Source organism: Mustela putorius, unplaced genomic scaffold (genome assembly GCF_011764305.1).
Source record: "Mustela putorius furo isolate JIRA1106 unplaced genomic scaffold, ASM1176430v1.1 tig00003869_pilon_pilon_pilon, whole genome shotgun sequence".
NCBI classification, from domain to species: domain Eukaryota; kingdom Metazoa; phylum Chordata; class Mammalia; order Carnivora; family Mustelidae; genus Mustela; species Mustela putorius.
This window is the reverse complement of record NW_025422021.1, coordinates 25,981,293-25,994,463: the sequence shown is the minus strand read 5'-3', so window position 1 is coordinate 25,994,463 and position 13,171 is coordinate 25,981,293. Positions and strand designations below refer to the sequence as shown.

At 35.3% G+C, this 13,171-nt stretch overlaps 1 protein-coding gene across 1 annotated transcript in view; it reads left to right on the top strand.

The window, feature by feature from the left end:
- The window catches only part of GALNT13 (polypeptide N-acetylgalactosaminyltransferase 13), a 538,752-nt gene that overhangs the window by 41,016 nt on the left and 484,565 nt on the right, over nucleotides 1–13,171 (top strand). Inside the window, exon 2 of the mRNA XM_004743877.3 lies at nucleotides 4,899–4,969. The gene's annotated coding sequence lies outside the window, so the exon portion shown is untranslated. The remainder of the gene's footprint in view (nucleotides 1–4,898; nucleotides 4,970–13,171) is intronic.

The window sequence follows — 13,171 nt, the reverse complement described above, 5'->3', positions numbered from 1 at the left end:
AGAGAGAGAGCAAGAGAGAACGTCTGAGCAGGTGGGGGAGGAGCAGAGGGGGAGGGAGAAGCTGACTTCCCACTGAGCAGGGAGCCGGATGTGAGGTTTGATCCCAAGACAGTGGGCAAAGGCGGATGCTTAACCAACTGACTGAGCCACGTAGGCTCCCCTCTAATTTTAAATTTTGATACAGTTTCAAGCATACAGAAAAGTTGGAATTATTGTACTTAAGAATCCTAGGTACTCCTTCCAGATTCATTAGTTATTTACATTTTGCTCCTTTATTAGTTGTGCTTACTCTCCATATATTTGCATGTTTATATACATGTGCATCATTATATATATATAAATATATATATATGCATATATATGTACACATATTTGTATTTTCCCCTGATTCATTTGAGAATAAGTTACAGGCATCATGCTTCTTTATTTAAGTATTTTAGTATGTATTTCCTAAGAATAAGGGCATTGTCTTATATAACCACATAATTATAAAAATTGAGAAGTTATTATCAGCAAAATACTGTTATGTGACAGTGCATCTAGGATCATATGTGCCTTTGGTTGTCATGCCCTTTAAACTTCCTTTAATCTGGAACATTTTCTCAGTCCTTCAAGACTGAATTTGAAGATATTTTTAGACTTGCCTCAGTTTGGGTTTGTCTGATATTTCCAAATGATTGATTCAGGTTATGCCTTTGGGCAGATGTGTGTACCTCGGGAATGATGAGTCCTTCTCAAGTGCACATGAGGCCCTTCATGGAGTTGAGGCAGGTGTTGTGTATTAGCTCTGTTATTGATGACGTTGTCTTTGATCGTTTAGGTCAGGTGGTCTCCGCCAAGTGTCGCCCTTGAAAGTTTGTATTTCCCCCACTGTAATTACTAAGTGATATGAGAGAGGATGCCTTAAGACTATGGAAATATCTTGCTCTTCATCCCACTCCCACCCATGAGTAAGTGTGGATCGACAGTGTTTTGTTGAGTGAATTGGTTAACTATAATGTTTGCTTAATGGTGATTTCCTAACTTCCTCAACACGCCTACATTTTTTGGTGGCATTCCAAGCAGAGAAGAGATCGTCCTTCTTTCTTATATACTTCATTCATTTCTTTATTTATATTTACTGTAATGAATCTTCATTCTTTTTTTTTTTTTTAAAGATTTTATTTATTTATTTGACAGAGATCACAAGTAGGCGGAGAGGCAGGCAGAGAGAGAAAGGAAGGGAAACAGGCTCCCTGCTGAGCAGAGAGCCCGACGCGGGGCTCGATCCCAGGACCCTGAGATCATGACCTGAGCTGAAGGCAGCGGCTTAACCCACTGAGCCACCCAGGCGCCCCTGAATCTTAATTCTTTATGATAATTATTTATTTTGATTTTCCAGTTGTCCTAGGTAGGACTGGTAAGAACTTCTTGAAGCTGAGGCCTGTGTCCTTTTGACATATCCCATCATTTTTAAATGCCTTACTTGCCCCCAACCCAAAATATCATCACCTTGAATTTTATGTACTCTGGTGGATTCCATGTGTGCATGTTTTAAAATGCCTGGATAGTTTTTTCACATTTTCGTTGTTTCAGTAACCTTGTAAAAATGCCCGGGTAGTTTTTTCACATTTTCATTGTTTAGTAACTTTTTGAAAGTATTGTCTTAACATTTAGACCTTTGCTTTCTTCTTTTCCTCACGGTTTTTCTGTACTCCTTAGATCTCTGTAATACATATGGTGGAAGCATGTAAGGTAGCTCTGTTAGAAGTCAGTGTTTAATTTTCTGTTCACAGATAATTTGACATTTTTATTATCCTCCAACTCCAGTTATACTGAAGACCTAGGATTTGTATGTTTGTTTATGTTTTTGTTGGCTGTATATTTTTTGCAGCATGTGGGAAGAATTTCAGTTTAGGGCGGCTGGTTTTACAACTACCCAGAATTCCAGGTCTATGTATTTTTTTTTTTTTAAAGATTTTCTTTATTTATTTGACAGACTGTGAGAGAGGGAACACAAACAAGGGGAGGGGGAGAGGGAGCAGCAGGCTCTCTGCTGAGCAGGGAATTCAATGAGGGGCTGGATCCCAGGACCCTGGCATCATGACCTGAGCTGAAGGCAGATGCTTGACGACTGAACCACCCAGGCACCTCCAGGCCTATGTATTTTAAGCATTATACAGAACATTTCAACATTTCAAGTTATTTGCAATATGCCATGATGCAACCAGAATTTATGGAATGCTGATTTTTACCTTCAGTGGTCTGTGTTCTCTTAATCTGGTTTAATTTAGTAAAATGGAAAGTTTCTTTATTTTTACAATTATCTTATCAAGTAGTATACCTGTCATTCTAGAAAGTATGTCTTTGGAAGATGTGTTCATGGTAAATGTAAAATCATTATTCTAGATCATTAAGTAACTTGATTTGTACTAATCAGTTGGGTTTATAAATTTCTCTTTTAGCTTTAAAAATTATCAAATATGGGGGCAGTTGGGTGGCTCAGTTAATTGTCTGTCTTCAGCTCAGATCATGATCCTAGGGTCCTGGAATCAAGCCCCGCATTGGGTTTGAGTCTGCTTCTCCCTTTCCGTCTGCCCCTCTCCTGGGTCATGCTCTCTCTTGCTCTCTCTCTCTTTCAGGTAAACAAAACCTTTAAAAAAATAAAAAAATTCAGATATTTATTTAAAAAATAGAAATTCAGACTTATGGAATTTTAAAACATATATATATTAAAACAAGATAATAATATCTGATTATAAGAATCCAGTGAAATGTGGTCATAAACAATGGCTTTATCAAATGAAGTAAGCTTTTTCCCCATAACTAAGGAAAGTTCCTCCTCTCTAGTTTCACAGCAAAGAGATCTGATTGCAGTTAGCACGTGCGGATCAGGAACAGAACACTCGGGGCTTGCAAATGTTGGAGTAGAAGACAGCTTGCAAAAGTAGGCAATAGGTTAAGTGTCCAAAGTGTGCCACATCCAGGAAGGGCAAGTGTTTCTCTGTTCTCTGGAGGCTGTGAGCCCAGCCTTACAAAATCTTTGCTCTTTCAAAGAAGGTATAAATGAGTGTTGCCTGGGTGGCTCAGTTGGTTGGACGACAGCCTTCGACTCAGGTCATGATCCCGGAGTCCTGGGATCGAGTTCCACATCAGGCTCCCAGCTCCATGGGGAGTCTGCTTCTCCCTCTGACCTTCTCCTCACTCATGCTCTCTCTCACTGTCTCTCTCTCAAATAAATAAAAATAAAATCTTTAAAAAAATAACAACAAAAAAAGGTAGAAATGAGAATTCTTATGGGAAATCTCCTGCTTTAAAAAATTTCTTAAATGGTTTTAAAACCATGGTGTGGGATAAACAAAAATATGTCAGTAAACCAGATTTGGTTATTATATCCCAGTTTGTACCCTTTACTGGGGATGCATTATAGGGATTAGCAGGTGCTGTCATGAAAAGAATCTGTGTCAGGAAAAGCTCATACGAAGCCTGGGGTCACCTCTTACTAGCTGTGTCAAATTGGGCCAATCATGTGATTAGTATTAAGTTCTCTTGCCTATGAGGGTGACTATGCTAAGATCTGAAGAAAATATAGGTTCACTAATTGTTATAACTTTACAGTTCTTCTGAAGTTCTAAGTAGACATGAGTTGGCATCCTTTTTTAAGCTCTAGGTATTAAACTTAGAACAAAGAAATTTATAAAAATACGCAGTTCCTTAAAAATTTCTTAATTCACTTTCGACGTGTGATTATAAATTGCTAACCCTGTCTGTTTTCTTCTTCTGTGAGAGTCTCTGTGTTGGGGATTAGTAAAGTCACTCATTCTTGTGCGAGGTAGGGACTGGTGTCATCTTGTTGTCTCTCATACGCTAGAGGAAGATAAATGAGACTTTCAACTCAGAAGACCTGTTCTGCTTGTTGAACTTCTGATTTGATTACATTTGTTTTGGTGAACACAAAAGTATGCCTCCTGCATCAGTAAGGTGATATTTCTATTTAGCACTTGAAACACAATCTTTCTGGGCAGAGATTCTGCTTCTCCCTGAGAATGCATGTTCCACTAAAGATACTGGCTACTTAAGAGGATTTTTATTCGTACTGTCCATAGTGTGTTCAGTCTATCTGAAATAACACATTGTACTGTAAAAAGTTATTTGGGTTCTCATTAGGTGTGTTTTATTTTGTTTTGAGCAGCTCTTTTATGGCACCCTATACCCAATAGAACAAAATCCATTTAAGTTGAAATATTTTGAGCTTTGAAATTAATGTGCTTTTCCCAACACCTGTCCTCTAAAACAAATTAATTAATAAAATCTGATTAACTTTCTCCTTGTAAGTGACTTTCTGACAAAAAAGAAATGGAAGTTTGTGTATTTTTATAAGGTGTGCAAGTGGCATGCCTGCATTTTTCTCAGTGCATGGTTTTCAATTAGAATTGAAATGCAATTACAAAGTGAATTGGTGCAATTCTCTGGATAAATCAAGCAAAATTCTCTTCTAACTCAGTGATCTTCATATATCAGACAAAAGTACATTTTAAAGCTTGAAATATTTTAATAAACAGCTCAAATCTCCAGCCTAAATTTACTTATAAATATCTCATATTTTTGAATTGCTTTTATTTTGTTCTGCCATGTTCTGGGTAAACTTTCTCTTGCATATATTTCTGAAGCCAGTGTGTAGACTTCTTCCCGCATAAGAGTGTCCTCCTTGATTGATGTGTAGAATATTTGCATATAGTTGGAAATATTTCTGTTCACCAGCCCATTATATTTTGCTAGATGTGTCATCTATATTTTGCAAAACCTTATTTCAGTATGTTAACGTATATGTTGTCTAAGTGTGTGTTGGCCTGGAATAGTTTTTCTGTGACCTTGGCAAATTGCTTTACTCTTTTGGATTTTTTTTTTTCCTTTCACAGATGCATTTTGTAGGAGTATTTCGAGGATGAATGTTTGCAAATCATTTTGAAATTGCCAAATGCCACATACAGTAAGTAATATGTATTTTTATTTTTCCACTCAATTGCAGTCATGCTGAATGAATTTGGCAGTCATAAAAGAACACATTTCTATTTATGGTTCTTGATATTTGTGAATATTGAGGCAAAATGTATATAAAAGGTAAAAATTTGATGAGCTATTTCCTAGTCTGAATTAAGTTGTAGAAATTCAAAATTTCTAAGGACAGATTTTACTATTGTTCTGCTTCTATAACTTGCACATAGTACTTCTCACTTATATTTGAGTGAGATTTTTTTCTCTGAATCATAAAATAAGAAGAGTACGGGAAACATTAGTGTTATTATCCAGTGCTGATATGGGGATTTAAAAAGGAGTATTGAATTAAGAATTAAGATTCGCCAAGTATTAAGACTTACTGTGAATCAGGCAATTTATATATGTTGCCTGTAATTCTCCCCAAGGTATTTTAAGATCATTATTTTTATCCACATTTTATATATCAAAGAAACTGAGAGGAAGTTTTAACACCTTGCTCAATATCTATTCAAAGTAAGAAATCTGGTCTTTGAACACAAGACTTTTCAGATAATACTGCCTCTATCTATTAACATAGACAAAGTTAAATAACTTCTCTAAGAGGATGAATATTTAAAGAGTTTAAACATGTTCTGATGCTTTCTTTGTATTTCTGTTTTGCTTAAGCATTATCCTAAAATACTGTATTTTGTGCTGGATTGTCTGCCATGTGATTTCTTTCATTTCAAATGGTGTTTTCTAATTCCTTACTTAGACTGCTTTGAACTAGGATGGAAGAAGTGAAAATGTAGATTCTGGAAAAAAGAAAGTTTCTAAATCACCTAAATAAATAAATAAATAAATATATATATATACACATATATATATATACATATATGTGTATATATATATATTTATTATTCTTTCTTTTTTTTTAATTTTTTATTTTTTATAAACATATATTTTTATCCCCAGGGGTACAGGTCTGTGAATTGCCAGGTTTACATACTTCACAGCTCTCACCAAGTTTATATATTTTTTAAAGTGTTTAGAATTAGAGTTCTGAAGTTCTCCAAGAGTTTTCTTTCATTCATTAAAAAAATTAAACTATGTTATTATTTTAAGAGTTTGGAGGGGACGACAGAATGCTCAGATTCTTTGTTTGATGAAATGAGATAATCAGGAGGACAGTTCTAATGTAGAATTTATAAAAAATATGGAAGCAATAATGGCAGCATTGATATTTTTATGTTGTCTCCCAATATGACTTAAAAAAGGTGGCCTAGTACATGTTTAGGAATTCAGACTCTGGATTCAGGCCACCTCTATTTGAATACTGATTTATCACTTAATAGCTTTGTGACTGAACAAATTACTGAATGTCTCTTTAAAATGGATGTAAGATTGGGAACTACTTCATTTGTAGTGAGTTAAAACATGCGAAGCATAGCACAATTCCAGGCACATAAGTATGTTTGTTAGTAAGTATCATAAGTTTTTTTTGTATGTTTGTTAGTAAGTATTTCAAGTATGTTTGTTAGTAAGTATCATAACTTCATAGTCATGTCACGTCAAGTATGCAACGAAAGTACTCAGTGGATAATGTTGATTGACCTGGTCCAAAAGAAACTAAAGTTCAGCCTTCTTTATGAATGTAGAGATCTTTACTAATTGGAACTTCTAGTGAAAAGACAAACCATTTAGGTAATCAGCATGTATATATACAGTTTATAAAATCAGCACACATTATATGTCCTTTTGTGTGTTGACTGTATATCTAGGCTAAAAGTGTGTTTGTGTGGTTTGTGGAGAAAAGAAGGGGGCAGTTGTGAAGTGCTTTCAGAGTCTGAAATGCTTATTTTGAAAGAGGACAAACTTATGGATATAAAATAAATAACTGACATGATGGTCAATTCACTTGAGGGAATCATCTCATCCAGTGCTTTATGAACCCATTCATGGAGATTGAAGCGATGTGGATGAGAAAACAGTATTAAGTATTTACTCTACCGTGTGCACTTTACATTGAATATTTCAGGTAATCTAAGCAATAAGATGATGAGGTAGGTGTGTTACTATTTTTTTTTGTATGAGGAAAATATACCAGAGGATGTTCAAATGTGTCATTTGTGGGACCAAAGCTTGAGACTGATGTAATTCTAAAGCCTTTTTTTTTCTTTATACTCTTAACATGAGTGTTAAGGACTGAAATTCTGTGGTTGATCTCTCTTTCATTTGCATGAAAACACTGCTGTCAAACCTCAGATCATACATATGAATTATTTAGTAAATAAGTAATTGATGATTAAATTTTAACTAAATTAATGACAATTGTCTTAACATTTGTAATCCAGCCCAAGCTGATTCTGTTCCTGCACAACAGGCCAGTAAGTCTAAAGGGAAGGTGTTGAGGCCCAGAAAGTGGCTTTATTCAGAAAGCCAGCAAACTGAAGAGATGGCATACTGTTGTCCCAGAAAACCATGTTCCCTCAACCTGGAATTCGAGCTGCTTTTATATTAGCAAAAGAGGGAAGTGGGATGCGATTGTTGTCAGAAGGTGACTAATGTTTATAGAAATCCAAGGAAGGTCATGTAACTTCTTTGTCCTTGGTCAGTTCATCTTTGTGTATAGGCATCTGGTCATGTCATTCCTGTAAGTTTTTTTTTTTTTTTTTAAAGATACTTTATTTTAGAGAGAGAATGTGAGTGGGGCTGGGAGGCAGGCAGAAGGAGAAGGAGAGGGAGAGAATTTCAAGTAGACTGCTTGCAGAATGTGGAGCCCTTCAAAGGACTTGATCCCATGACCCTGAGATCACGACCTAAGCCATAATCAAGAGTTGGACACTTAAGTGACTGGGCCTTCCAGGCTCCCTGCCATTCTTGTAAATCTTAATCATAACATAATCATTTCTGTATTTCCTTATCTCCTGGGTGAAGTAGGTTTTGGGTAAAGAGTGATTTTTGTAAATCATAGCTGTAGTATGTCTATGTGGTAGGACTAAGCAGAAGTTTCTAAGCTATAGGTAGTAGCAGCAAGGAAAAGAGAAGCAATATGAAGTCAGGCTCATTTTCTCCCTGTTAGATATTAAGTTATAATAGGGGCATTCAGCAACCTGAAACAAATTGGCTTTAGAAAATGTTGTTTGGTGGGCGCCTGGGTGGCTCAGTTGGTTAAGCATCTGCCTTGGGCTCAGGCCATGATCCCAGGGTTCTGAGATCGAGTTCCTCATTGGGTTCCTTGCTTGGTGGGGAGTCTGCTTCTCCTCTGCCCTTCTCTCAAATAAATAAATAAAATCTTTAAAAAAGTGTTGTTTATGTCAAGAAGACTTAAAAAATAAAAAAGCTGCTTCTCCAAGGGCAGAGACTGTATGTATCTTACACTTCTCTGAAGTTGAGGTGACTGTGGTCTTTTCTTTCAGTCCTGCCGTTTCATGCAGTGCAGAGAAGTTTGGAATGAGGAGTTTAGCTTGACTTAGTTAATTATTCTCCTCTTTGTCATCTTCTGGTGTGTCCTCATTGAGGGACATCCTTTATAATACCACAGTGGCCACACTGATACTTTCCCTTTTTGTCTCTTGTGTGATCTTCATCTTTTTTCCATTTTAGTCATCCACTGGTCTCAGTCCTTTTACACATAACTTCTTGAAACAGTCAGACACATTTTACCTGAGGGATATTTTCAAACTTACTAGTATTTAAAATATTATTGCCTTTAAAGGGAATGGGTCTCACCGTGTTCTCACACTACTGTTGGTTTTGAGAGGGAAGGACTTACAGAATGCTTCTCTTTTTAGTTTGCAAATCTAGTCTCTGAAATACAAAGCAGGTGATTGCATGTAGTGATTCTTCACTTAATTCAATAAATATTTATTGCATGCTCCCATATGAGGAGCACCATGCTGGTTTAGTACTAGAGCAAGTAGGAGGGAAAGACAAAAATGGCTCTCAAGAAAATTCCATGTTCAATTTAAGGAAATAAGACAGGCACAGGCATAAATAAAGAATAGGGTATTAGGATATGGTATCACGAGAATAGCCTAAGGTAATCAGATCAGTAAAGCTGTTTTAAATAATATGAGAAATAATGAAGCAATTACATATATGTGAAAAAATAAAGGATTAGAAGAATGGGATTGGGAGGGAGACAAACCATAAGTGACTCTTAATCTCACAAAACAAACTGAGGGTTGCTGGGGGGACAGGGGTTGGGAGAAGGGGGTGGGATTATGGACATTGGGGAGGGTGTGTGCTTTGGTGAGTACTGTGAAGTGTGTAAACCTGGTGATTCACAGACCTGTACCCCTGGGGATAAAAATATATGTTTATAAAAAATTAAAAAATTAAAAAAAATAAAGGATTAGAAGAGATTTAAGAAAGATACAATTCTGGATTGCATTGGCTTAAGATTTCATCATGATGATTGCATTTGCACTAGATCTTGGTGCAGGTGGAAAATGTTAATAGAGAAGTCAAGGAAATGGCATGCTTGAGCTTAGAGTCAAAGAGACATACTTCACATTAAATGAGTGGTGAATTCATTAGTTTGACAAAAGAATAAGTTTCTTGTGTTGGACTAAAACCAGGTAGCACTGGAAAATTAAGGCTGGAGCTAGGTTGTAGGAAATACTGATAATCACAGTAAGGACTTTGAATTTAATTGGTAGGCAATTGGGAAAAAAGAAAAGAATATTTTGGGAGGGCCAATCCTGTGAATAAAAAGTTCCTCTTTGATATTAGTCTGGTGGTGTCTTCACAATGGATTCCAGTTGGAAGACATGTGGACAAGAGGATAGTTTTTAGGAAAATATAGAAGTAAAAGAATAAGGCATGAGGGTAAGACTTGAGGCCATAGCAATGGGAATGGAGAAAAGGAATAGATGCAGGTAAGACTTTGAAAGAAATGGGGTCAGGGAGTAATAATCATCATCATTTGTGTGGCATTTACTTGGCCCCAGACTCTGAGTGATTTATATTATTTAATTCCACATCAGACAACTCTGAGAGGTAGATACTAATACCATCCTCATTTTGCACAAGAGAAAACAAAGGGAGACTTTAGCCAAGTAAATTGTCCCAGGTCAGATAGCTAGAAAATAACAAAGGTGAGGCTTGAGCCCATTCCTTCAATCTTCAGAGTCTCTGTATAACCACAGTACGTCATCTCTGTAAAAAATAACTGAGATTTCTAGGTTGACTGAACTGGGAAAAGACATTACCAATAGTCCGAGAAACATTTTTTTTACCCCCCCCAGAGTTTACCACTTCTTCGGTTAAGTCTTTGGGTGGGGAGGAAAATCTTTGGACTTTTAGGGAGAAATACTCCTTATGGTTCAGGAGGAATCTCTTGAATACATTCATTTCTATGCTGGGCAACAGGAACAGTGTAATTTATGATATTGCTCGATTATAAATTAGAATAGTAAATATGTCATCTTAATATGATTTGTCTTCCTTCCTTAGAACAGCTTAAAGTGAAACAAGGATAGAGTGCTAAATTAAAGATTAAATATCTTGGGTGCATGAAAGACCAATATTTTAGAGTTAGTTTACCATCATACTAAACAATAATCTTGACAGGGGAAAAAAATCCAATTCCTAATATGGAGAGTATCTCTCTTTTTCTATACTGGAGAAGTAGCGTAAGTACTACTTAGGAGCTTGGGCTCTGGAACCATGCTGTTGCATGGGGTCCACATTCCACAATGAGTCCTCTTTAGCTGTGTGATTTTGTAAGGTGTGATTTTAGCTGAGTGATTTTTTTGTGTGTCAATTATATAAGCTCTCTGGCCTCAGTCTCTTCACCTTTGAAATGTGATGGAATGTAGTGTGTTTTCTGAATATTGTGAAGGTTAAAGGTGATAAAGCACTTATAGTGGTCCCTAAAACACAGTAAATCCTCAGTGATGTTTGTTATGTTCATTGAACTTGATATGATCTATCATAATTTTTAAACAAGTTATTGTGATTTTTTATGTGTTATGTGCACAAAACAATGAATTTTATAAGCAAAAACACATGTAACTTCACAGATCAAGAAGTGGAACATTTTCTGCATCTTGGAAACCCTGGTTTTGTTTGTTTGTTTGTTTTTTGTTATCACCCAAACATTACTCTCTCTACTAGTTCCATATGGATAAATTTTTCATGACTTTTGTAATCACTTCCTTGCTTTTCATTATAGCTTTAACATTTAATCATGAGTCCTTAAATACAAAATGCTAGCTTAACTTGATTTTTTATAATAGTCATGCATGCCTTTGTGCTTGGTTTCCTTTCCTAACTTACATTTCTAAGTTTTGTTAATGTTTTTCTCTGGTTCATTAATTTTCATTCTATGTAGTATTCCATTGCAGAAAGATGCTACAAAGTTTTTATCTGTGGTTGTTGATGGACATTTGGACTGTTTCTGGGTTTGGGCAATTTTGAATAGTGCTGCTGTGAACATTCTTTTAGATGTTTCTTGTTGTACATATACATGGGTTTTTGTTAGTCATGAAATTGCTCAGTTAAATTATATACAAATTTTCAATTTTAGTGGATAGTGCTAAACATTTTCCAAAGTAGTTATACTAATTATACTCCAGTCAGTAGTGTATGAGAGTTCCCATTGTTTTATCTGTATCAGTGCTTGGTGGAATCAGTCCTTTAAATTTAGCCATTCTGATGAGAATAATGTTTACATTTCCCATTGAATAATGTGGTTCTGTTATGTGGTTTAATTGCCATATGGATATTATTGTCTGTAAATTGCCTGTTCAAGTGTCTTGCCTATTTTTCTATTGTGTTGATTTTTTTATTGTTAATCTGCAGAAGTTAATTGTATTTGAATGAAGAGCCTCCTTTCAATTACATGTTGCAAATCTTTTTATTCTCTCTGTGACTTGCTTTTTCAGTTTCTTAATGGAGTTTTTGATGAGGAAAAGTTTCCAGTTTTAATTATAATCATATTTTTACCTCTTTATATTTAGATCATTCCTTTTAAATTTATTTTTGTGGCTGGTTTGAAGTAGAAGTCAAGTCCTGTTTTCCTTCTAACTGGATGTCCAGTTGTTACAGAATCATACTGAAAATCATCACTGAAAATCATCACCTCTGCCCACTGCTCTTCAATGCCATCTTTATCATAAATTTAATTTCCATCTATATCTGCATTTTGGGGGCCAACTCCTCCTTCTTTTAGGGCAGGTCTGGCAGAGTGAGAATCTTAAGCAAGCTCTGTGTCCTGTATGGAGCCTGAAGCCGAACTCGATCCTACCACCCTGAGATCATGACCTGAGTGGAAATCCAGAGTCAGATGCTTAACTGACTGAGTCCCCCAGGAGCCCCCCAACTATTGATTTTAACTGGTTTGTTAATTTCTTCTTAGTAATTATAACACTATTTTAACTATGGTCACTCTTTAATTATTTATGGTATCTATTAAAATGGGTTCTCCCACTATGTTTTTATTCCAGGAATCTTGATTTCGCCTTATTTCAAACAAATTTTATAATTAATCTGTCGAGTTTGACAAAAGAATAATTGTTGGGATTTTAGTTGGGATTATATTCAGTCTATTGTTAAGTATGTTTTTAAAGAATTGACATACTTACAATATTGACTTTTTAAATGAGCATGGTATACATACTTCATATACCTAGGTCTTTTTTATTTCTCCTAATCATATTTTGTGGTTTTCTGCACAGATATCTTATATATTGTGGTTAATTTGTTCTAGATGTTCTATACAGTTAAATAATATTATATATTATTAATTTTTAAAAACTTTTTTCTATTTGTTCCTTGAGTAAATACAGTTTTTTTATACTGTCCTTGCATATAGCAGATTGTAAACTCACTGATTAATTCCAATATTTTTAATAGATTCTTTTAAATTTTCTACATAAACAGTTACGTTTTCTGGGATTAAAGATAATATTATTTCATACCTTCCAAGCTTTACAATTTTATTTCTTTTTCATATCTTACTGAATTCACTAGAATGTCCAGAGCAATGCTGAATGAAAGTGGGAAGAATTAAAATTCTGCTTTATTCCCAGGTCAAAGGGAACACTGTCACCATGTTACTATTGAGCATGCTGTTTATTATACTGTTTTGACAAAAATCATATATTAGATTGAAAAGTTTGTATTTTTCTGGTTTTACTGGAATTTTTCATTATAATTGGGTTTTGAATTTTATCAAATACTTCCTTTGTATCTATTGAGATTATCA